Source organism: Eschrichtius robustus, chromosome 12 (genome assembly GCF_028021215.1).
Source record: "Eschrichtius robustus isolate mEscRob2 chromosome 12, mEscRob2.pri, whole genome shotgun sequence".
NCBI lineage: Eukaryota > Metazoa > Chordata > Mammalia > Artiodactyla > Eschrichtiidae > Eschrichtius > Eschrichtius robustus.
The window spans coordinates 30,013,590-30,035,469 of record NC_090835.1 but is presented as its reverse complement, the minus strand read 5'-3'; the positions used below and the strand labels follow the sequence as shown (position 1 = coordinate 30,035,469).

At 44.2% G+C, this 21,880-nt stretch overlaps 1 protein-coding gene across 11 annotated transcripts in view; it reads right to left on the bottom strand.

The window, feature by feature from the left end:
* Nucleotides 1–3,865: 3,865 nt before the first annotated feature.
* The window catches only part of FHIT (fragile histidine triad diadenosine triphosphatase), a 1,501,152-nt gene continuing 1,483,137 nt past the window's right edge, over nt 3,866–21,880 (bottom strand). For all 11 annotated transcript variants that reach the window (XM_068557818.1, XM_068557827.1, XM_068557828.1 and 8 more), the window contains one exon: nt 3,866–4,138. The gene's annotated coding sequence lies outside the window, so the exon portion shown is untranslated. The remainder of the gene's footprint in view (nt 4,139–21,880) is intronic.

Below are 21,880 nucleotides of genomic sequence, written 5' to 3'. Positions count from 1 at the left end.
AGCTGTTTCTGCTCAGCATTGTCGCACCGGCACCTGTACATACAGTACTTGGCACACAATAGGTGTCGAATAAGTATTTGTTAAGTAAAAATAAAAAGGAAGGGAGGAAGGAAAGAAGGAAGATTGGTTGATTTTTGTGAGGCTTGTATGAAATAACGCTTGGAAAATGCCTAGCATAATTCTTGGTACAAGGATGTACTGTAAGTGGTATCTATCATGATGAGGAGGAGGAGAAAGAAAAATCGATTCAGAAGGAAACCTTCCAGGTGCCTAGAATTGGGGCTGTGTCCTTGCTGAGCGTCTGGCCCTGCTCCTCCCACTCTGCCCTCTGCACCCCACACTTGCTCCACTTTCCAGCTTTAACTTAGGGGCCACCCCACTTTGGGCGCTGAGTCCATAGCCTTCAAGTCCCATGCGTAGTAGGTGGTCAAAATGATCTTAGAACTGAAGTGAGCTGCAAGCGTGTGGCCAGGCTTGAGCGGGGGGTGGTGGTTCCAAGTGGGACTGACACATTTTCAATCCCTGTAACTAAGTAATTACATGTCAGTTAGTTTATGTTGTTTTATTTCTACAATAGGTAATCATTGTTGACCTTTTGGTTAACACATTTCCCGCATAGTCATAGTAAGCATTTCTAGTAATACCCTTCCCATATGTTATTAAGTTATAGAAATGCCATTAGTTGCCTTCATTTATATGATGAAAGGGATGCTCTCGTCTTGAGAATGTTTGGATAGTCCCTGCCTTCCCTTAACTACCCCTCCCCCTTCCCCTTTGAACATCAGTACAAAGGACCAACCTGCCAACTCAAGAAAGGAGAGAAATTGGAAATGGTATTTATTATATTTGCTGAAAGTCCTTGGTTGTCAATTCTTCTCCAAAGAGCACAGATTTTGGGAATCAGACCTGAGCTGATCCCAAACCCACCTACTATCAACTTTGTGACCCTGAGCAAGTTACCTAACCTTTCTGAGCCTAAATTTGCATCTATGTTCTATAGGGATCTTGTTTGGATTAAATAGCATTTGCAAATGTATCTACAATAAATACACACCAAAAGTTAGTTTCCTTCTTTCACCAGCAAGTCGTGCAAGCATACCCAACAAATACAGACCATCGTAAAAAAAGTTAAGTCCTTGCCCAGACCTTGGTTGCAAGCTTGGACACAGAGAAGGATGGACGGCAGAGGTATATGTTCATTCAATGAGACACACAGCTCCTTCTCACCATCTGAAAGAACTGATGGGGTCCGAGAAGTAGTCTTCTATAATTTGGGGTCAGCTGTGGTGAAGACAGTCATGGGGAAAGGTCCTTTCAAGCTCCTTGCCAAAAATAGAGTATCGTTCTCTTCCACGTTTTGGATTTTGATGGCAGGTGGAACAGTAAAGATAAGGAATGGGCTTAGAGTTTGGAAAGTGAGTACTCAGGGGTCATCAGAAGATGCCTTCCTTTGGAATGCTGTCAACATAAAGAGTGCCTGCTGCACTGACAAGCACAGTACTGGAAATGGACCCCATACACACATGCAATGATCCACTGTTTACTGTAAAATGAGCAACTCTCCAGCTCTTGAGCAAAACAGCAGCAGCCTAGTGGGTATTTGTGCCCAAGAAGAAATCAGAGAGAAAAAGGAGGCTACCGCCAGGGACACTGTTCTGACCTAAGCGTTGTTCTCCATTGCCTTTTGTAGTATCTCCATGCAGAGCAGACCCACCTTAGCAAATGGAGTCATAGTCGGTTTTTCCCTATTAGTATGGGTAGGCTTTGTTAGTTCTTGAAACACCGCTTAAAAGGCACTGTAAACAGTCCCTGTTGGGTTACTGTGACTTCCAGCTAAGCTTGGGCTCGTGGGGCTGGCCTGGAGGTCAAGCTTCAGGGCTGCCCTTCTCACCCACGGCCTCCACAGCCTCCCAACCACGGCAGGGTTACAGGAGGGCACTGAACGGAGGAGATCCATGGGAGGACAGGCAGAAATGAGGCTCCTGTAGGGTTTGTTTGGTTTTTTTTTTTTTAAGATTGATTGATTGATTGATTGATTGATTGGTTGGTTGGTTGCTATGTTGGGTCTTCGTTTCTGTGCTAGGGCTTTCTCCAGTTGCAGCAAGCGGGGGCCACTCTTCATCACGGTGCGCGGGCCTCTCACTATCGTGGCCTCTCTTGTTGCGAAGCACAGGCTCCAGACGCGCAGGCTCGGTAGCTGTGGCTCACGGGCCTAGTTGCTCCGTGGCATATGGGATCTTCCCAGACCAGGGCTCGAACCCGTGTCCCCTGCATTAGCAGGCAGATTCTCAGCCACTGCACCGCCAGGGAAGCCCTCCTGTAGGGTTTTAATTGCAAAATGGAAAACAAAACTGCAAGTAGGCTTCCAGTATGGCTCAGCTAACTGTCTCATCAGTGACTGTTTATTTACTTCTTTGACCAAAAGCCAATGAGTGAAATGTGGAATTAGCCCTGAAGGCAGGCGCCAGGGCTTCTGGTGACATTTGCTATTGAAACTGAGCTGGAATCAGTCTTTGACCTGCTGGGGATAAAAGAAATTGGTATTTTTAGGGCTCTTCTTTGGACCGCAAATCGGCAACCCTTGAGCTGGGGGAATTACCAGTATTTGCCATCTTCCCTCACTGGCATTTTATCCTCTGAACACATCCAGTTCAGACTGCAGTGCTTTTTACTTTCAGCTAGGCTTGGGAACCAGAAGGCTTCCCGGTGTCAAGAAGGCATTGCCAACGATGAATAATTCAGGCTTTGGCAAGGACATACAAGCAGATTGGAAACCAGATGCAGTTCAGTCATGCTCAGTCTGTTGGCATATCCTGTATCGGAAAAACAGTCAAAGCAGTGGGTTGAATGGTGGCCCCTCCATAAAAGCTATGTCCATGTCAAATCCCTAGAATCTGTAAATGGTATCTTGGATACGGATTATCTGAGTGGGCCCTAAATCCAATAACAAGTGTCCTTATAAGAGATGCACAGAGGAGAGACACACAGAGAGAAAAGGAGGAGTGTGAAGAGAGAGGTCGAGATTAGGATGAAGCTAAAGAACTCCAGGATTGCCAGTAGCCACCAGCAGCGAGGAGAGTTTCCCCCAGAGCCTCTGCAGGGAGCCCAGCCTGGCAGGATTGTGGACGTCTGGCCTCCAGGAGTGGGGGAGGACACACTTCTGTTGTTTTAAGCCACCTAGTTCGTGGTGATTTGTTACAGCAGTCACAGGGAACTAACACACCCTATGTTGGAGATGGTGCTGGGGTCAGGGAGTAGCCCATAAGCCAAAAGAGACTCTCAAGGAGGCTTTTTGTGAAAAAGAAAAGTCCTGCTTTGGGCTCTTTGTAGCAGTGCTCTTGGCGTGTTTTATTTTTTCCTCTATAACTCGAATCCCCTGTTTTATTAATCTACCAGAGGAAAGAAAGAGCCTACTTCTGTCATCCTTCCTTAAAGAAATTGACTGTTATGGGCAAGGGGCATGCTTCCTCAACCAATTTTGAGAGCTTCCCCATTCTTTTCCTTACATTCCTACCACTCCAGCAGCCCAGAACGGTGTCCAATCAGCACATTACATGTTTATTAGTTTCCTGAAGCTAATTTTGCCATCTTAAACTCTTTCAGCTCTGCCTCTCTGCACCCAAGGCAGGAGGAGAATATAACCGAGGAAAAGGTGGACATTTCTCATTCTATTATCTTACCTACCATGAAGGAAACTCTGTAAATCTTCTCTCAGCCTTAACAAACCTTTGGTTTGCAGGAAGCACAGGCGATCTGAGAGATCAACATCCTCAGCTGTGCCTTTCAGAGGACCCCAAATGTCAATTTTTAAGTTAGCCAACATGCAAGCTAAATATTTTAACTATCATTTTATTTCCATCCAGGCCAAGGGACAATTTAGAAAAGGTTCTATTCTAAGTACATAGCCAAGGAAGTGTGGAAGGGCCACGGGTGCTGTCGTTTTGAAGGCAGCCTGTCAGTCACTGTGATTGAAACATAACCCCGACTGCTTCCACAAGCATAATAAAACGCTTTGCAAAAGGCTGTCGAATTGTAGGATGTAATAAAGTCTGCTTAGCTTCATTTTCAGTGCCGCAGGTTCCTAAAGCGCGAGGCCCATTTCCTTATGCCTTGGGATTTGTTTGAGTTCCTTTGGTGCCTGGAAATGACAGAACATAAACCAGACATTTAGTTAGAACAAATAGCGTTTCTTTTGAATCACGGCAATAAACAAAATGTAAATTTGCTTACTGCCAATCTCTTAGATTGCCATTAACACGTTACATGAAGCCATATAGATGTGGGCCGGTGGCGTGACATAGGTGGATTCCAGCCCTGCTTCTGCCCGTACTCCCTGGATCTCCACCTGTTCTGTGGCTTCTGCCCACAGCCTAGGCCCCAGAGGTCAACCGCATGGTCTCTTAATCTGTTTTAAGGACGCAAGTCTTATATACAAAATGAAGCCAATTCAGACCTTGAATTAGATAAGAATAGATTCTCAAACGTAGACATTATCAGAAGTACCTGGTAAGCTTGTAAGAAAAACACAGATTTCTCCAGCCTGTCCTCCACATTCTGAATTAGCAGGTGTGGAGAGAAGGCCAAGAATCTGTGCTTGTTAACAAGGCTCCATATGAGTCTGAGGCACCCGCCCCTGGATCGGGGGAATTCTTGAGCTAGTATGTAGCATGCAGAATCAGCTTTGCTTCAAGGCCAAGTTACCTGAAGGATTTAGGCCAGGCCTAAAACAAAGGATTTCTACTTATAAAATAGGAAAGTGGGGGAAGCCCTTTAATCTTATTTGCAGAAAAAGGAAAAAAAAAGATAATTCCTAGCTCATAGAAATGTATTTCATAGCTCTGATACCCTCTCTTTACCCCAAAGGAGAACCTGTCGGAGCCTTGGCTTCTGGGCCTTACTTACTGGGATTAGTAACGTGGGTGTGGTCAGGAGCTGGATTAGCTGGGGCTAACTTGCTTGGAGGACACTACAAGGGCAGACCATTCCAGGAAAGGGAAAATTAAATAGGAGGGGGAGACAGAGCAGAATTTTCCAGGCTAGATTTCAAACAATTCGGGGGAGGTTGAAAGAAAGGGCTCCTAGGAGATATTAGGGGCAGCTACCATGGGTGTGACATATGAAGAGATTTTGAAAACCACTGTGGAGATGCACAAATGGACTTTCCTTCAGGGTTTTCCAGAGACTTCAGTGAAGATTTACATGGCTTTTCACTTACTGTTCGCTCTTAACGGCTTTGAGTGCAACACTGTGGACACAGACCTGGGAGGCCAAGGTGCAAAGACCCAGCTTCCTGCTCGTTCCAGTGTGTAGTTCAAGGATATGCTCAATACCTCAATATGGGCCCATTCAGCCCCACTGGTTGAGGACACACGGGCACACACTTCAGCCTCTGGTTCATGGAGTGAGTTTTTAGTGAGTCTAGCACTATACTTTTTCTATAAGTTCATAAGAAGGCCACAGAGCAAAGGGCAGGCAGGGCATCCCTTTGGAATTACATCTGCTCCCTTCCAGGATCCAGAACACAGAAACCAACTCACTTCTGCTTCAGCCTTCACACTTCGGTTCAGGATCCCCTCCCCGCCTCCCCAGGTCCACTGATGTCTGTAAGTGAGGCGTGGAAAGTAGGGGGTAGGTACCAGTCAATTTGCACCCTCCCCACCCCCTGCAGAAGGGGGCCTGTCTCATTCCTGTGTGGCGCAGGGATCTTCCCCTCTTGCTCCCAGCACCGCCCATCTTGCTTGCACACGTGCGGCATCTCCCGATCATTCGTCATTGCCCTTGTCCTTGAACGATTATTGACTCTGAGTCAGAGGCACCTGTGCAGGCCTGAGAATGGATGTGCCCTTTCTTTTCCTCCGCCTCACCTGTCGAGGGCAGATTTATGTCCTAGGAGAAGCTTCCCTCGGTTTTATTTTTGGTCTTTTGAACACTGTGGCCCTGTGTTATTTCCTTCACCCGCCCTTCCCGACACCAGCCCCGTAATTTCTGAATCTCCCTGGATGCCTGTGCATCCATTCCTGAGCAGGCCTTCTGTCAGTCTGCTTCTGATGCTTCTGCAAAGCATGCCTCACACGGCCTTGGCATTCAAGCTGTCCGCCTGGCTACTTAAGGCTCTGTCTTCAGCAGTTCCTTCTCTCCAACTAGCCTGGAAGCTTGTGGGAGGCAGAGTCCGCTTTTCATTGCCAGAGCACAGCGAGTGAACACGTCAGACTTTGAGACTTAGGGCGGAAGCCCAGCCTCGTCATTTACTGGCTGTGTGTGTGTGAGTGGGTGATGTTAAGACGTGCAGGGTTGGGGCTGCGGGAAGGACTGAGGGGGTTAACACACGTAAAGCGCTCAGAGCCGTGCCTACCGCATCAGAAGGACCCACCAGTGTGAGCCTCCATTGCTGTCCTCATCACTACTTACTCTCTGTGTTGCACTGCCAGGCAGAGGCCACCAGGCAGCAGAGGCCCACGAACGTCCAAGCAAGTGAAAGTCAGTGCTCAGCTACACGGGGGGAGATTCGGCCTCATTACCCAAGAGGGCACATCTGGGCAACGGACTCACCTTGCCATCTTCTGGTTGGACTACATGTACTTCGTGCCCTTCGTGTCTCCACTTCCCTTTGATCTCACCTCTAGGCAGTGGTGTTTTCAATGCTATGTGGGCGTATCAACACATGTATTTACTGAAGCATGAAGAAGGCTCTAAGGAGGGTGCAAAGAGCTGAATAATGAGATCCTCGAGGTGCTTCCAGCCCATTTGGGGAAACCCATCACACAGGGTGAGGCAAGGCAGTAGATAATCGGGTGCCAGGTAAGCAGTCCAGAAAATGTGGGCTTTTGGAGTTCTGAGAACAGAAGCCCAGAATGTCCGAGGTTTGACTGATCCCCCTGAACACGTGCTTTTCAAGTATTTCTGTGTTCCCAAGGAACACAGTGAAGATGAGCTGGGACTGTCCCGTCCCCCTGCAAGGCCACGCTGGAGGAGGAACAGGTGGCATCACGAAGCTCAGAGCAGGGGCTGGCTTTACAGAGCAGGAGATGGAGACAGAAGGGAGGCCCCGTGGCTCTGCAGGGTAGAAGAGATTTTGGGAGAGGGGGAGCTTTGAATTAGGAAGGAAAATAAAACAGTCCGATGGAGAAGATGTAAGTAAGTTTTGAGTAAGATCTGCTGTGTGGGCTGTAATCCTTTCGCCCATCTCTCCCTGAAACCTTCAGGAAAGTCTTTGGAGTCGATTTGCAGTTTGTTGTCCTGCCTGAGTAAGTCCAGGGTGAAAGCAGGGGGCCAGGGGATCCCAGCCGGGGTCTGAACTGAACCACGCCAATGTTTCCATAAACATGCGGGCATCATCAGGCTTCCATAAAGTCTCTCTCCACAAAAAAATGGGGCAGAGTCCTCTGTTTCCAACAGTTCCAACCACCCTCTGCGTATATTCAGGGGAACCTCTTCTTACCGTGTCAGTGAAGGAGACTTCCTTATTAACCCCGTCCCTCCTACATCCTAGAGGCCCAGGGGAGGAGGCCCCTCTTGTCTGGAAGCTAAGAAAACAGATCACTGTCTCTCTTTCTAAAGATGAACCCGGGTGGGAGCTGACCCCAGGTAATCTACCTTGGTAGAGTGTCAAAGGAACTTTCGGGACCATAAAAACGCAACCTGCCTCCCTGTTTCTTTAAGGTAGTGTTTCTCACCTAGGCTGCTTTGTGGTTTACACCCCCTGGGGAGGTCTAAACAATGCCAAGCCTTCACCCCAGCCCTAGAGATTCTGATCTAACCATCTGGAGTGTGGCCTGGGCTGGCAGGGAATTATTAAGTGTGAAGGTGAAGACTCCAAGCTTGTCTCCCTCTTCATTCAATTCCAGAGTGTGCTCCCAGTAAAATGCTCCAAAGGCCCAAAGCAATTCAGTTGCTGGAGACAGGTTTCAGGAGCCTTCAGTGGCAAATATTCAACTTCTACTAAGGTGGTCTGTCCTCTGCCCTCTTAGCAGAGCCACACGTACAGGACAAGTATTGTCCATCAAAGGCAGTGCCTCTTGCCCACAAGGATGAATAAATTAACTTGTTTTGCATCCATCCCAAAGCTGACACAGAAATGGTTTTAAAACAAAGTAACTACACTCGCCCACAAAACAAAGCTGTGAGACCCTAACATAAAATTCCTCTGTAATGCTCTCTCTTTTTTTTAAAAAAGTAACTCTTGGTTTGTAGCAGGCTTGAGATACAGGCAGACAGCCATGGAAAGTCATTTTGCTCACACCAAAAGCAAGGTGAGCCATTTTCTAAGGGCAGGCACCCCTGACCCCTGCTTTTCAGCTTTTTCTTAATAAACTGGTCTCAGAAATTGGACCACAAAAACTGCTGATGGCAATCTCTTACAGTACGTGGGTAAAAAAGAAGCTGGGGGAGAAGAAATGGCAAGGATCAGAGAGCCACTCTGATTAGTAACCGAGGCGATGCAATTATCCTTCCATTTACAGCCAGGAAGGGGTTACCCTTCCCCAAGTGCAGTGGCCAGAAACCCAGTGATGTGAGGATGGGCTCAAGAGAGCAGGGCAACTTCCCAGCACTTTTTCTCACTCAAAACTGTTCCTCTGTGGCTGGTTACACATGCGGATTAATAACACAACTTCCTACTATGAGAGGGTGTTACTTAACTTCCCTTTTTTTTTTTTAAAGAGCTTTTTAATTATTATTTATTTATTTTTGGCTGTGTTGGGTCTTCGTGTCTGTGCGAGGGCTTTCTCCAGTTGCGGCGAGCGGGGACCACTCTTCATCGCGGTGCGCGGGCCTCTCACTATCGCGGCCTCTCTTGTTGCGGAGCACAGGCTCCAGACACGCAGGCTCAGTAGTTGTGGCTCACGGGCCTAGTTGCTCCGCGGCATGTGGGATCTTCCCAGACCAGGGCTCGAACCCGTGTCCCCTGCATCGGCAGGCGGATTCTCAACCACCGCGCCACCAGGGAAGCCCCTTAACTTCCCTTTAAACAGGGTCTGTTTCCCAATCCTCCGCATTTGTCACCTTGAGGGGGGCACAGAAAACAGCTCCGGGCACCATGTGGCCAGCCCCCCTCAGGAGGGGAGATGCAGACCTCTGTCCTGAGGCGAGGTCGGGGCTCACCCCGGGGCTCTCCTTTGTGGAGTGGCCACAGACTCAGCATTGTCACTCTTCTCTTTGAAGGGATAAATCAAACACAAAGAATAGTGACCATGCAAGAAAGATGATGCCAGCGCTTGTGGCTGTGAGTGATTTACCGCAGCCCGGCAGGGCTTATCTCCTCTTTGATCCCCTCGTGTCCTGGCAAACGAAGCTACACAAGCTTTGAGGCTTGGTGTTGGGAGTGAGGGGGCGGAACAGAGCAAACCCACCCCTAGGCAACTCGTGCTGCTCTGTGGGCGTGTTCTCGTGTCCCACTTGAAGGCACTAAGGCTTCTGTCTTCCCTGTTTGGTCCATGGACATTCACTTCCCTGTATCCGTGCCTCTCAGAGACTCTCCCTAAAAGGCTTCCTCGTTCTGATGGAGCTGATGAAGAACAGCCTTTATTTGTCTCTAAATCTTTAGCTGATATTACTTTTCCCCAAGACTCAGTGGAAATGAAAAAGGATTACTTTATAGTTCCTTCCGTCTACCACGAACGAAACTAACTTTGAGAAAGAAAGTCCCTACAATGGGAAACACTTTCCCTTCCTTCAAATCCTCCAAGGGGCAAAGGAAAAGCTAAGAGGTCTGCGTGCTTTGTCATTTACTTTGTCTGGCAGCTTCTTCTTATCGTGCTTTTGAGGGTGACCTTCCTCCAGCATATTCCTTCGCTCTAGTTGTGCTCTCCTGTTATAATAGAATTTTCGAGCCAAGTGTGGAACAGGCTACCTTTGATAATTAATGGCTCTGAGAGTTTGCTGAGTGTGTTATTTAATTAATGGCACTTGTGTCTGGAGTGTCTACAACTCTGTAGTTGAATAAAAGGTATATTTGCTGAGGGATTATAGACAAATACTCAAGGATCATGACGGCGAGAATTTGTCGGGGTTCAGCACATTTAACAGCCTAATGGGGTCATTATATTTTTTTCCTTTCCACCATTTAAAAGGCACGGAAGTTGATAGAACTGTGTTCCATTTGCCTTGTATGTAAGCTGAGATTACAATCCAAAAAAATCCTTAGGCTAATGGGTAAAAGTCTGGTACCTGAAGCAGAGCCTCTCATCAAAAACAGAGATGACATCTTTAATGTTGTATTTTAATGCTATGAAACTGATGGTCAAATAAGTTATGGTTTACTTCAGTAACTCACAAATAGGCTAACGTGAATTACGTTCAAGTTCTATGTGGCACCAAAAGATCAAGGGTTGAAAACTGGCAAGAAAACACAGTTGAAGGTTATTGGGAATAGAGACTATTTCACACTACCCTGCTTCTCCCGAGTTTCTAGTGCTGAGAATGAAATGCAGATTGTGAAAAGACAAAGATGAACGTATCCCGTACAGAGGTGTCAGCTGCCCATATAGGGAAATCTCTATAGCTCCATCTCTACATGTGTTCAGATGGACTGTAAATACAAAGGTCTAGTTTTAAGCCTGTACCATCACTGTGTGTGCCTGAGCAAGTTGTATCTGCTCTCTAGACCACAGTTTCTTCCTTTGTAAAACAACAGGTTGAAGTAATGCCTCTTTAAACTCCCTTCCAGCCCAAAGATGCTCAGAGTCTCGGATTTTTCTCAGTAGGGAGATGGAAACTTTCTCTTCCGCTGATAGGAGAGATAGCTGATTGCTCACCTTGGGGATTTAAGGGTTATTTTGTCCAGGAAGAGACCCCTGGGGATATGCAGAGCCCTATAAATGTGCCCTGCAAGGGGGCTAGGAGGCTCACCTCTTCTCCAAAGCTCAGGTGGATGGTCCAGGGGAGAAGTTCTCGAGCCAGGGGCCCCCCCGCCCCACTCTGTCCCTCCCGCTGGAGACCTCCCCACCCCCGGCAGACAGTGGAAGCAGAGGCACTGGCTCAAAGGGCTCAACTGGAGTGAGGAGAGAGGCCCTGAAGGCTGTGCTCAGAAGCTTCTCTTTTCTGGGTGGGAGGGAAAGCCATCTGGCCAGCTCCTGTGCTAGGGGTGTGCAGCCTTACGTATGGAAAACTCATTTAATCTTCACTTCAGTCCCGTGGCGTAGATATCAGAACCCCAGTTTAACAGCTGGGAAAAAGTCACACAGTAAGTGCAGGATTGGAACCAGATCTCCTTAACTCCAGAGATCAACCCCTTTTCACAAGTGCAGTGTCCAGCATAGTATCCACCACCCACCCATGGTTAAGGAGCACTAAGAAACGTGGCTAGTCTGAATGGAGATGGGCAGAAAGTATAAAACATCTACCGGCCTTCAAAGACTTACTCTAAACAAAGAATATAAAATATCACATTCATTTTTTATATTTGTATAATTTTTATATTAGGAATTTTTCATATTATAAAGATATCATTAAATTTGGATATATTGGGTAAATATAACATATTATTAACATTAATTTAATCTGCCCTTAACGTGGCTTCTGGAAAATGTAAAAGGACATGTGTGGCTCACATTCTGTTGCTATTGGACAGCACTGCTCTAAGACAGTATCCTGGGGTGCAGGCTCTGGGGAGAGCACACAGTGAAGCTGCTCTGGGGGTGGGGGGACCCCTGGGAGTATCTAAAGGGTTGACTTAATAATTAAGAGCATGGGCTCTGGGCTCAAGTTAGGCCTGTGACTTGTTAGCTGTGCAACCTTGGTCAAGTTACTTTGCCCACCTATGCCTCAGTTCCACCACCTACATATCAGGAAAATAGTAGCATCTACATCATAGAGTTGTTATGAGGACTAAAGATGATACAAGTGAAGCATTTAGTGTAGTACCTGGCCCAGAGAAAGGTCTAGATTCTAAAGAAATATTGTCACTCATTCATTTGCTCAGTGTTTTTGAGCACCCCTGAGATGCCAGGCACTGTTCTAAGTGCCAAAGACAATGGCCCTGTCCTCGGACACTTACTTGCTAGTGGAAGGTACAGAAAAACAAGTAAGTCTATAATATGATGACAGCTGATCGTGAGCCCTATGAAGGAAAATAAGGCAAGTTTAAGGGATAGGAGGAAACGGGGCTCTATTTTAGGTTGGGAACTTGGGGAAGGCCCTTCTGAGCAGATGACATTTCAGTCAAATACAGAATGGAGGGAGGAAAGGAGAGAATTCCAGGCAGGAGGGACAAAAAATGCCAGGGCCCTGAGGCGGGAGCTTGTCTGACATAATCTAGTAACCGCCAGGGAGCAGGAAAGCTGGAGGCAAGAGTGTGGGGCAGAGTCAGGTGAGATGAGACTGGATTCTATCCTGAGTCCTTCTCTGTGGCCTACAAGGCCTCCTGTGATTAGGTCCTGGTTGGCTTTACAAAGTATAGGGGAGGGACATGATCTGATGTCCCATTTAAAAGGATCATAAACTTAACATATTTCCTATTTTAATATGTTCATTCTTTTGTATGACCTCGGGTGAGTTTGAGGGTATAGATGTGTATTTTAAGAGTCAGGTCAACAGTTGACATAAGATATTCTATATAAAGAAGCTATATTTTTAACTGCAGCATCAGGAAACCTTACCCAGAATGAGGGGAGTTCTTAGGTTTTACTGGAAATAATTTTCTTTTAAACTTTTGCACTACTTTTCAGTTCCATTGAGTGTCATTCTTTTGAAGGGTTAAAGAAATAAAAATTAACCACAAACAAGATCTTCAAACTTAAAAAGAAAAAAAAAGAGGAAAAAAAACCCTGCTCAGATAGACAACAGATCCTTGAAAGGAGAGTATAAAGCAAACCCTTGATAGGGGTGTCACAGATAAATGCGATTCACTGCCTTGAGCATATTCCTTTTTCCAAATGGATAACTCTGGAATCTGCAGGAGTCGCCAGAGAGATAAGAGAGGGGGCAGAGTTCTAAGAGGAGCCCTGTTACAAAGCTTCCCTTTCCCATAACTATCTGTGACTCTGGCTTATTTCTAATTAAAAAAATGATTAATGCAATATCATGGGCTTTCACTTCTTCAAAACAATACCACCCCATCAGCTTGCAGCTCAGAATGCCCACAGTTCTTAACTTTTTTGGAGCCTCACTGGAACACGATATGGAGCTTTAGAGGAAAATTGCTAAGTACATCTAATTACATTCAAAGCCATTTTTTGCCTGTCTTAAAGGAATGAAAATGATGTGCCGGTTTTTATAGCCCTTCTTGACCTAAAGATATCTGCTGGTGGAAAGAGAATCCTCAGTTGGGCTCTTCTAATGCTTTAATTATTACGTGATCTATCATCTTACGCAAGGACTCGCACACTTCGAAAAATCTCTTAAATACGCATTAAAATTGATTGGCTAATCCTAGACCGTGGGGCCGGCTCTTGGAGGGCATGTAATTATCTGTGGGCATGGGGTGGTAGACACAACTGACACAAAGTCAACTACTTTATGGTGGGATAAGGTAGAGAAATCGATTTGGCCACAGGTAGGATTGACATTGTACTGCCGACTTGCGCAGAATGCTGTTACACGCTCGCTTGTTCTTAAATCAGTCGTGTTGCTTCAGATTCATCATCAGCATCTCTGGGGCAGGGATGCATTTCACCTACTGTGCCTCAGACAGTGTTGGGCTCCAAGTGGAATCTCAACAAATAGTTGGTGATTGAGTTCTAGAACCTCAAGGTTAAAGAGGTCCTCTAGGAGGCAAGCAATCTGGGCCTACGTTGTAGCCAGGACTCTTGATGCCAAGTAAGGAAACCCCATTTCAAATGAGCCTCCAGAGAAAAGTGCCTTTTCGACCTTTTAACTATGGAGGATGGGGTGGCTGTAGACAATTCTTCTCCTCCCTTTATCTTTTGTCTGCCTTTCCTCTGGGGGCTTGTCCTGCATCAGACTTCTCCAAATATGAGCAGGATGACTGCAGTAGCCTCAAGTCTAGTCTATATCACCCCTTCTGGGGCTTCTCTCTCTATGTCCATACACCAAACGGTAGAGAAGCTCTCTAACTGGCCAAGCTGGAGTCACATGCTTACAACTGGGGTTTTGGGAGAGATTGGCAGTTCCAAAGTCCCATGTCTGCTACACCCATCCTATTTTCTGTTTGACTCTCTCAGCTGTTTTCTAAATGTTTTGAAATCCAAAGGCTAATTACAGACTTTTGGTGAAAACCCCCTATCTCTAAAGGAAACCCTAACTGAAAGGTCTTGAACGGAGCCCTTGGGAGTCCTCACTGATTCCAGGAATGCAACATCTTATGCGTTATGGTCCACGGTGGATTAGCTGTGATTCACTCCTCTTCATCAACTGCAGTTTTAGTTTTCAGGCAAACATTCAGCCCATAGCCGATGCTGCACAGGGAAACAGGACAGCACTGTCTCTTGGGCAGAGTGGTTGTGATGACTGGATAAAGTGACCTGTGCAAAGCCCCCAGCACAGAAATCACCAAATACTGGTACTTTTCCTGAAGTTAGTGAAGAAGTAAGAGTGAGCTATATCTTGCACCTCATCTTCATTGTACAGCTCTTGTCTTTAGTTAGCTAGGATTTAAGCAGAGGAGGACATTTCTATACAGAGACCCACCAATTTTAGTGTAAAGGTAAGTGTGGGTTCCAGAGTCAGACTGCCTGGGTTGCCCAGACTCTCCACGTATAACCTGAGAGTCCTTGGGAAAGTCCTATAGCGACCGTAGGCCTAGTTTCCACACGTGAACATTGGGACAATACTAGAGGGTTGTTGTGGGGTTTAACTGAGATAAAGCCTGCGAAGTGCTTGGTATAACTTGCCCATAATGAGATCTCCATAAGTGGTATCATTAAGAATCATTAATAATGAAGCATCCTCTGTGGTGGTTTCCCCTCCTCAGTTCCTGAAATAATGATCTTCTAGGCCAGCGTGGTCCCTTAAAGTCAGGGAGGACGGCCAAGACGAGGAGAATCGACTCTCTGATGTAACAGTGTAACTGACAGCGGGGGTCCGGCTGCTCGCCGCTCAAAAGCCAATAAAGAGGCAAGGTTGGTGGAAAGGAAAGTTTGCTTTAATTTGGATGCCGGCAAATGGGGGTGGGGGGGGGAGGGGGGGTGGAGGCGGACTCCTGTCCAATGGCCAACTCCCCCCGCCCCACCCGCCATTACCAGTGGGCAAGAGCTTTTACAGGCTGAGGGGGAAGGGGCTACATGCAGAAACAGCACAGTCAGCTCCGACAGTCATCTTGAAACTGGTCATGGGGTGGTCTGACCAGTGTCATCTTGACTGTTTTAGGTACAGTTAATCTTCAGTTCCAGCGTCGGTTTGTTCCCACTTCCTTGAGGCCAATTCTCGGAATTGTGGCAGCTTCTAACACGGCTACAGTCTAGTCATCAGGTAGTTGACTTCTCCCACCTCCTGGGGGTTTCAGTATCTACAAGACAGCTCACAGGATATGGCTGTGAATATTATCTATAGCCCTTGAGGAGGAACTAAAGGTTCTTGGCTTTGTTTACTAAATGAACTATTACTGTTTTGTCCTGTTTGACTGTTTGCCTTTGTTTCTGCATTTCCTCACTTGTCTGATTAAACTTATTCTTCGGCTGAAGTTTTTTTCACAGACAGAAGGCAGGCTGAGGGCACGGGGTGGCGGGGGAAGGACCGTAGGGTCCTGCTCCGTTTCAGTAGTGGAGTGTCTGTGAAGAATATATGCGGCAATTATTCTTTTCTGTTTAAACTTATTCTGGAATAACTGAATATCCAGCCAGCAATTAAACCATACATTAAAGTCAATCTCTTCCTTCCTTTTCTTTTGTCCTTAATTTAAAATTTTTCATTTATCTGATTTATTTTTAGTCCTTGTTACGGTGAAATATAACATATACAGAAAAGTATGTGTGTGTGCGTGTGCATGTATAGAGCTTACAGAATTAATACAAAGCCAACGTGTCTTGCCACCCACCCATGACAAGGAACAGGACATTACCAGCCCTTCCACCCTCTCACTCCACACTCCCCTCCCGAATCACAAGCTCCTTCTTGCCTCCTCCACAAAGGTAACCACTGGGCTGATTTTACGATGATTGCTTCCTTGCTTTCCTTTATAATTTTACCTTGTAAATGAATGTATCTCTAAACACTATAATTTAGTTTTGCCTGTTTTTGAACTTTATGTGAATGCAATCACACAGTATGTATTCTTTTGGGTTTCTGTTGTTCTGCATTCTTGCAGACACTTGATATTGTCAGTCTTTTACAATTTTGACTATTGTGGTGGGTATATAGTGGTATTTCATTGTGTTTAAAGTACACATTTGCCTGATGACTAAGGATTACTGGCCATTTTGAGACCTATTTTTTATGAAGTGTGTGTTCAAATCCTTTTGTACTTTCTACTAGGCTGTTGACTTTCTCTAATTGGCTTATACATTTTTTTCTTTTTCTTTTCTTTAAAAATATTACCTTCTGGATACTGGCCCTTCATTGGTTGTATACGTGGCAAATAGCTTCTCCCACCCTGTATCTTGCATTTTTCTCTCTTACTCTCCCTTAATGGTTTTTTTTTTTTTTTTTTTTTTTTTTAATTTATTTATGGCTGTGTTGGGTCTTCGTTTCTGTGCGAGGGCTTTCTCTAGTTGCGGCAAGCGGGGGCCACTCTTCATCGCGGTGCGCGGGCCTCTCACTGTCGCGGCCTCTCCCGCTGCGGAGCACAGGCTCCAGACGCGCAGGCTCAGTAGTTCTGGCTCACGGGCCCAGCTGCTCCGCGGCATGCGGGATCCTCCCAGACCAGGGCTGGAACCCGTGTCCCCTGCATTGGCAAGCGGACTCCCAACCACCACGCCACCAGGGAAGCCCCCTTAATGGTTTTTGATAAACAAAATTAATTTGAATGTAGTCCAGTTTATCAATCTTTTTTTAATAATAATGCTTTCTGTCCTATTTTAAAAGTCTTGCCCTATAGCAAGACCATGACAATATTCTCCTATATTCCCTTCTAAATTTGCACTTCAGATTTTGAATTATAATCCACCTGGAACTGACTTTTGCATATGGTATGAGGTAGGGTATAGTTTCATTAGTTTTCTACATGGATATCCAATTTTTCCAGAACCATTTATTGAACAGATTTTCCTTTCCCCATAGTTCTGTGATGTCATTTTTATCTTATATCAAGTGTTCATATATGCCTGTATCTGTTTCTGGGCTTTCTAGTTTGTTCCATCACTCTATTTATCCTTGTACCAACACCATGCTCTCTTAACTTTTGTAGCCTTGTAATAAGTCAATATCCTTTAAGGGTAAGCCCTCCTATACTTCTGTCTTGTTCTTTTAATCGTCTCTGGCTACATTTCCATCAGTATTTTAGAACTAATTTTTCCAATTTTACAAAAAAAAAAAAAAGAAACCCACCACCACCACCAAAAATTATGGCATTAAATTTATAGGTAAATGTGAGACAGCACTAAATTTATAGGTAAATCTGAGTAGCATTAAATTTATAGGTAAATCTGAGAAGACTTGAGTCTTTGTAAAACTGAGTCACTCATGTCTCCATTTATTTAATTCTTCTTTAATGCCTCTTAATAACATTTTAGTTTTCTATCTAGAAGCTCGCATATCTTTAATTATTCCTAGGCATTTGATTTCTGATATTAATATAAGCTAACTTTAAATTTTTTCATACTCTGTGTGGTTTTATGGACGGTTTGTGTCCCCTCAAAATTCACATGTTGAAGCTCTAACTCCCAACGTGATAGTAATTGGAGATATGGCCTTTAGGAGGTAGTCGGGTTTAGATGAGGTCATGAGGGTAGAGGCCCCACGATGGGACTAGTGTCCTTATAAGAAGAGTGAGATTAAAGCTCACTCTCTCTTCTCCACAGGAGGACACAGTGAGAAGGTAGCCAGCTACAGGCCAGGAAGAGGGCTCTCGCCAGAACCCAACCATGTTGGCGCCCTTATCTTAGACTTCTAGCCTCCAGATGTAAGAAATAATTATCTGTTATTTAAGCTACCCAGTCTATTGTATTTTGTTATGGTAGCCTGAGCGAAGACAACGGCCGAGAAATTCAAAACTTGCATATGTTGATCTTATATTCAGAGGCCTTGCTAAGCTTTCTGATTAATTTTAATTGTCTCTCAGTAGATTCTTTTGAGTTTTCTGCATACATCATATTGTATACCAGTAATGACAGTTTTATTCCTTCCTTTCTAATCCTCCTATCCTTTTATTTATTGTTCTTGCCTCACTGTACTACCTGGGACCTCGGGTACACTGTGAAATAGCAGGGCTAATAGTGAATATTCTTATCTCATAGCAGTCTCAGGTGAATAATGTTCAACATTTCATCCTTAAGTACAGATTCCTTCCTAGCTCTAGTTTTTCTAGAACTTTTACGTTTATTAAGTTGGATGTTGAATTTGATCAACTTTTATTCAGCATCTACTGAGATGATCCTATCATTTATCCTTTATTAGTCTGGTGAAAGGCATAAGATTAGTCTAATGTGTTATTCTTTTCATAGATCGTGCACACACATTGCAATTAATCTGTCTGTCTACCTATAGGGTATCCTTTTAAGATGGTGGCGTCTGTGTTTCCATGTGCGATTAGTCTATCTATTTCCCTTCTGTTATGTTCCTGTCAGGTACATGTGTAAGGCAACTCATACAACAAATTGAGAAGTGGGAGAGGTTTTTCTTTTTCCTTTTCTCTGGCAGAATTTGTTCCACCAGTCATAAGATTCTTATTGAGAATCTTATTCAGATTCTTGTTTCTCTCTTAATTGTGTGGTAGAATTCACCAGTAAAGCTATCTGGGCCTGACATTTTCTTTGTGAGAAGGGTTTTAATTCAGGTTTGAGTTCTTTAATAGTTATCAAATTATTCATATTTTTCACTTGGTGTCAGTTTGGGTAAACTGCGTTTTTTTCTAGAAAAATAGATTTAATCCCAATTTTCAAACTTATTGGTCTAAGATTATTCATTATATGCTCTTCTCCTTTTTAATGACTGCAATTTCCACAAAGATGTGTAGCATATTAACTTTTAGCTTTAATTTTTTTCTAATAAATGCATATGAGTCATAATTAAAAGTAAATCACCCTCTAAACACACCTTTAGTTGCATCCACAAGTTTTAGTCTTCTTCATTCAGTTCAAAATTGTTTCCAATTTCTACTTGATTTCTTCTTCTTTAGAATTCCTTTCCTATGAGTCTGCTGGTGGTGAATCCTCTCAGCTTTTGTCAGGAAATAACGTTTGTTTCACCTTCATTCTATAAGAATATATGAACTGGGTATGGAATCTAGGTTGGCAGCTATTTTTTTCAGCTCTTTAGAGATGTAATTCCACGGTCTTTTGATTTTTCTGTTGTCGTCTTTGGTCTAATTATTACTCCATTGAAAGTAAGTTTTTTTTGTTTTTTTTTTTTTCTTTTTACTATTAAATCTAACAAATTACTCTTTGGATTTGATTTTCTGCAGTTTTACCATGATGTGCCTAGGTGCATATTCTATACCCCCAACTCTGGGTTTGGTGTGGTCTTGAATAGTTGGACTGATGACTTTTGCCAGTTTTGAAAAATTCTCAGCCATTATCTTTTAAAGTATATCTTCCACTAGAACCCTGTTTTGGAACTGTACGTAAGTATCTATTAGACTTTCTCAGTCTGTTCTGTATCTTCTGACCTCTCCTACTTTTTCCCACTCTCCTTTCATCTCTTCGTGGTTCATTCTGAATATTTTCATATGGCCCATCTTTAAGTTCACTAATTCTCTTTTTGCCTGTAAAAAATATGCTGCTAAATTCATTCACTGGGCTACTGGATTTTTCAGTTATAGAATTTCTATTTGGTTCTTTTTTACATCATCTCTGTATTTTTAATAGATTCCAGCTTTCTGCTGATTTTTTTTTCAACCTGGTCCTTTCTATCCCAAAAGAAAGTAAACACAGTTATTTTAATGGCTGTGTCTGGGGATTCTAACCTCGGTTATATTGACTTGTCTCCTCATGTTACTGTGCAGAGTGTGTGTATGCGTGTGTATGTATACACACTCATATTGGGCATTCTATTTGAAAAAAAATTATTTACAGAAATAATTTAAGATCTTGAATGGATTTATTTTCTTCCAGAGGTTATTTTTTTCTTTGCTTCTTCCAGGAACCCAATGGGACTAGCAATTTAGAATCACCTTACTTCAATTTCTGGGACTGAGACTTTCTCAACTACCCAGATGTTTTGAAATTGGGCTGCAGTTGATACCAGGGCTGGTTTACCTCTGGCTCACTCTTTTTCCAAGGGCATCACTTTCCCAGATCTTCACATTCCCATCCAGGTATGGGAGATTTAGAAAGGGCCCTGCCATTGGCACCCCAGCTTTTATTGCTTTAGCTCCATCTGCCTCTCTAAGACTCATAGATGCCTTCAGGGGAAAGGCAACCCTTCATCCTGGGCTCCTCTCTCTGCATTTCTGTCCTTTCTTGGATCTTGACCCTGTACTCTTGTGATACCTTTTTACCTTTAACAGATGTTTTCTTATACCCTTGTGTAATTTTTCTAGTTGAACACAGTGGGTAGGTTGATTCAAATTATTTGTTCTGTTAGAAGCAGAAGTCACACTTCTTTTTTGGTGGTCTCAAAACAGCCTGCCCTACAGGTTTTGTTCTTTAATTACTGTTCGAACTAATTTCTCATAACTCAAACATTTCCATCATTTATTATCTTTAAAATAGAAATCAGAGGGAACATAATGCATCTACACGTTGGCACAGCTGATGGGCCCTTGCAGTCTCTGTGGCCCACCATTCATTATAAATTGGAGGTAGTAGAAGATACTACAGGGTCTTCTGGATCCTCAGAGAAGTATTAAATCCAGAAGGAGCACAATTTAGAGCTGCTTTTGCTAATGTATCCTGAATTGATTGGTTGCATGCCCACATGATAACTTGATTGATGCCCCTGGAGTGTCAAAATAATGGAGCACTAACTATATAAGAGGTGGCTGAGGGACAGGTTAGGCTGGAGTGAACTGCATAAATATTAGCTAGTAGTAAATGATGAGTCCAAGATTATTCAGGTGAATTTTCATAGCCTTTCTTCATATTAACTGCCCATGACCTCCAGGAGGGTCTTTTCCCCCCACCATCCTTTCTGGCAGAGACAAAGACAAAACGAGAAGAGTGGAAGAGTGGAGAGAAGCAAGTAGAAAAAGAAAAGTCTTGGGAGTGGGTAGACATTTCTAGAAGGTTTTTGCCATATGAGAGTATGCAGATTGATATGTGATAAATTATCCATTTCTGGAGATGAGATAAGGATGAAGATGATGGTGATGATAGGCTTTATCATCATTTTGCAAGATGCAAGGAAAGCTTGAAATTTTTTTAAAAAATTAATTAATTAGTTGATTAATTTTTTGGCTGCATCGGGTCTTAGTTGAGGCATGCGGGATCTTTCATTGCAGTGCACGGGCTTCTCTCTAGTTGTGGCGCGTGGGCTCCAGAGTGTGTGGGCTCTGTAGCTGAGGCTCGTGGGCTTAGCTGCCCTGAGGCATGTGGGACCTTAGCTCCCTGACCAGGGATCGAACCGGCATCCCCTGCATTGCAAGACGGATCCTTAACCACTGGACCACCAGGGAAGTCCCAAGCTTGAAACTTTTAAAAATTACTTTTGGGATTTGGACTACACTTTTCTGAAAAAGACTCCGTGCTGATGGACCACGTATTTCCGAGATTCAGAAGAGTTAAAATTGACTACAGGACACTAGTCCTTTCTACCACCAGTCGAATTAAATCTCAACAGAACAGTTCTGTAGATTCTTTTAACCATTACTGGCCTGGGAAATCTTTTGCCTGAACTATTAGGGACATCTTAGAGAAAACTGGATCTTGGTAAAGCATTTTAAAAATGATGAAAC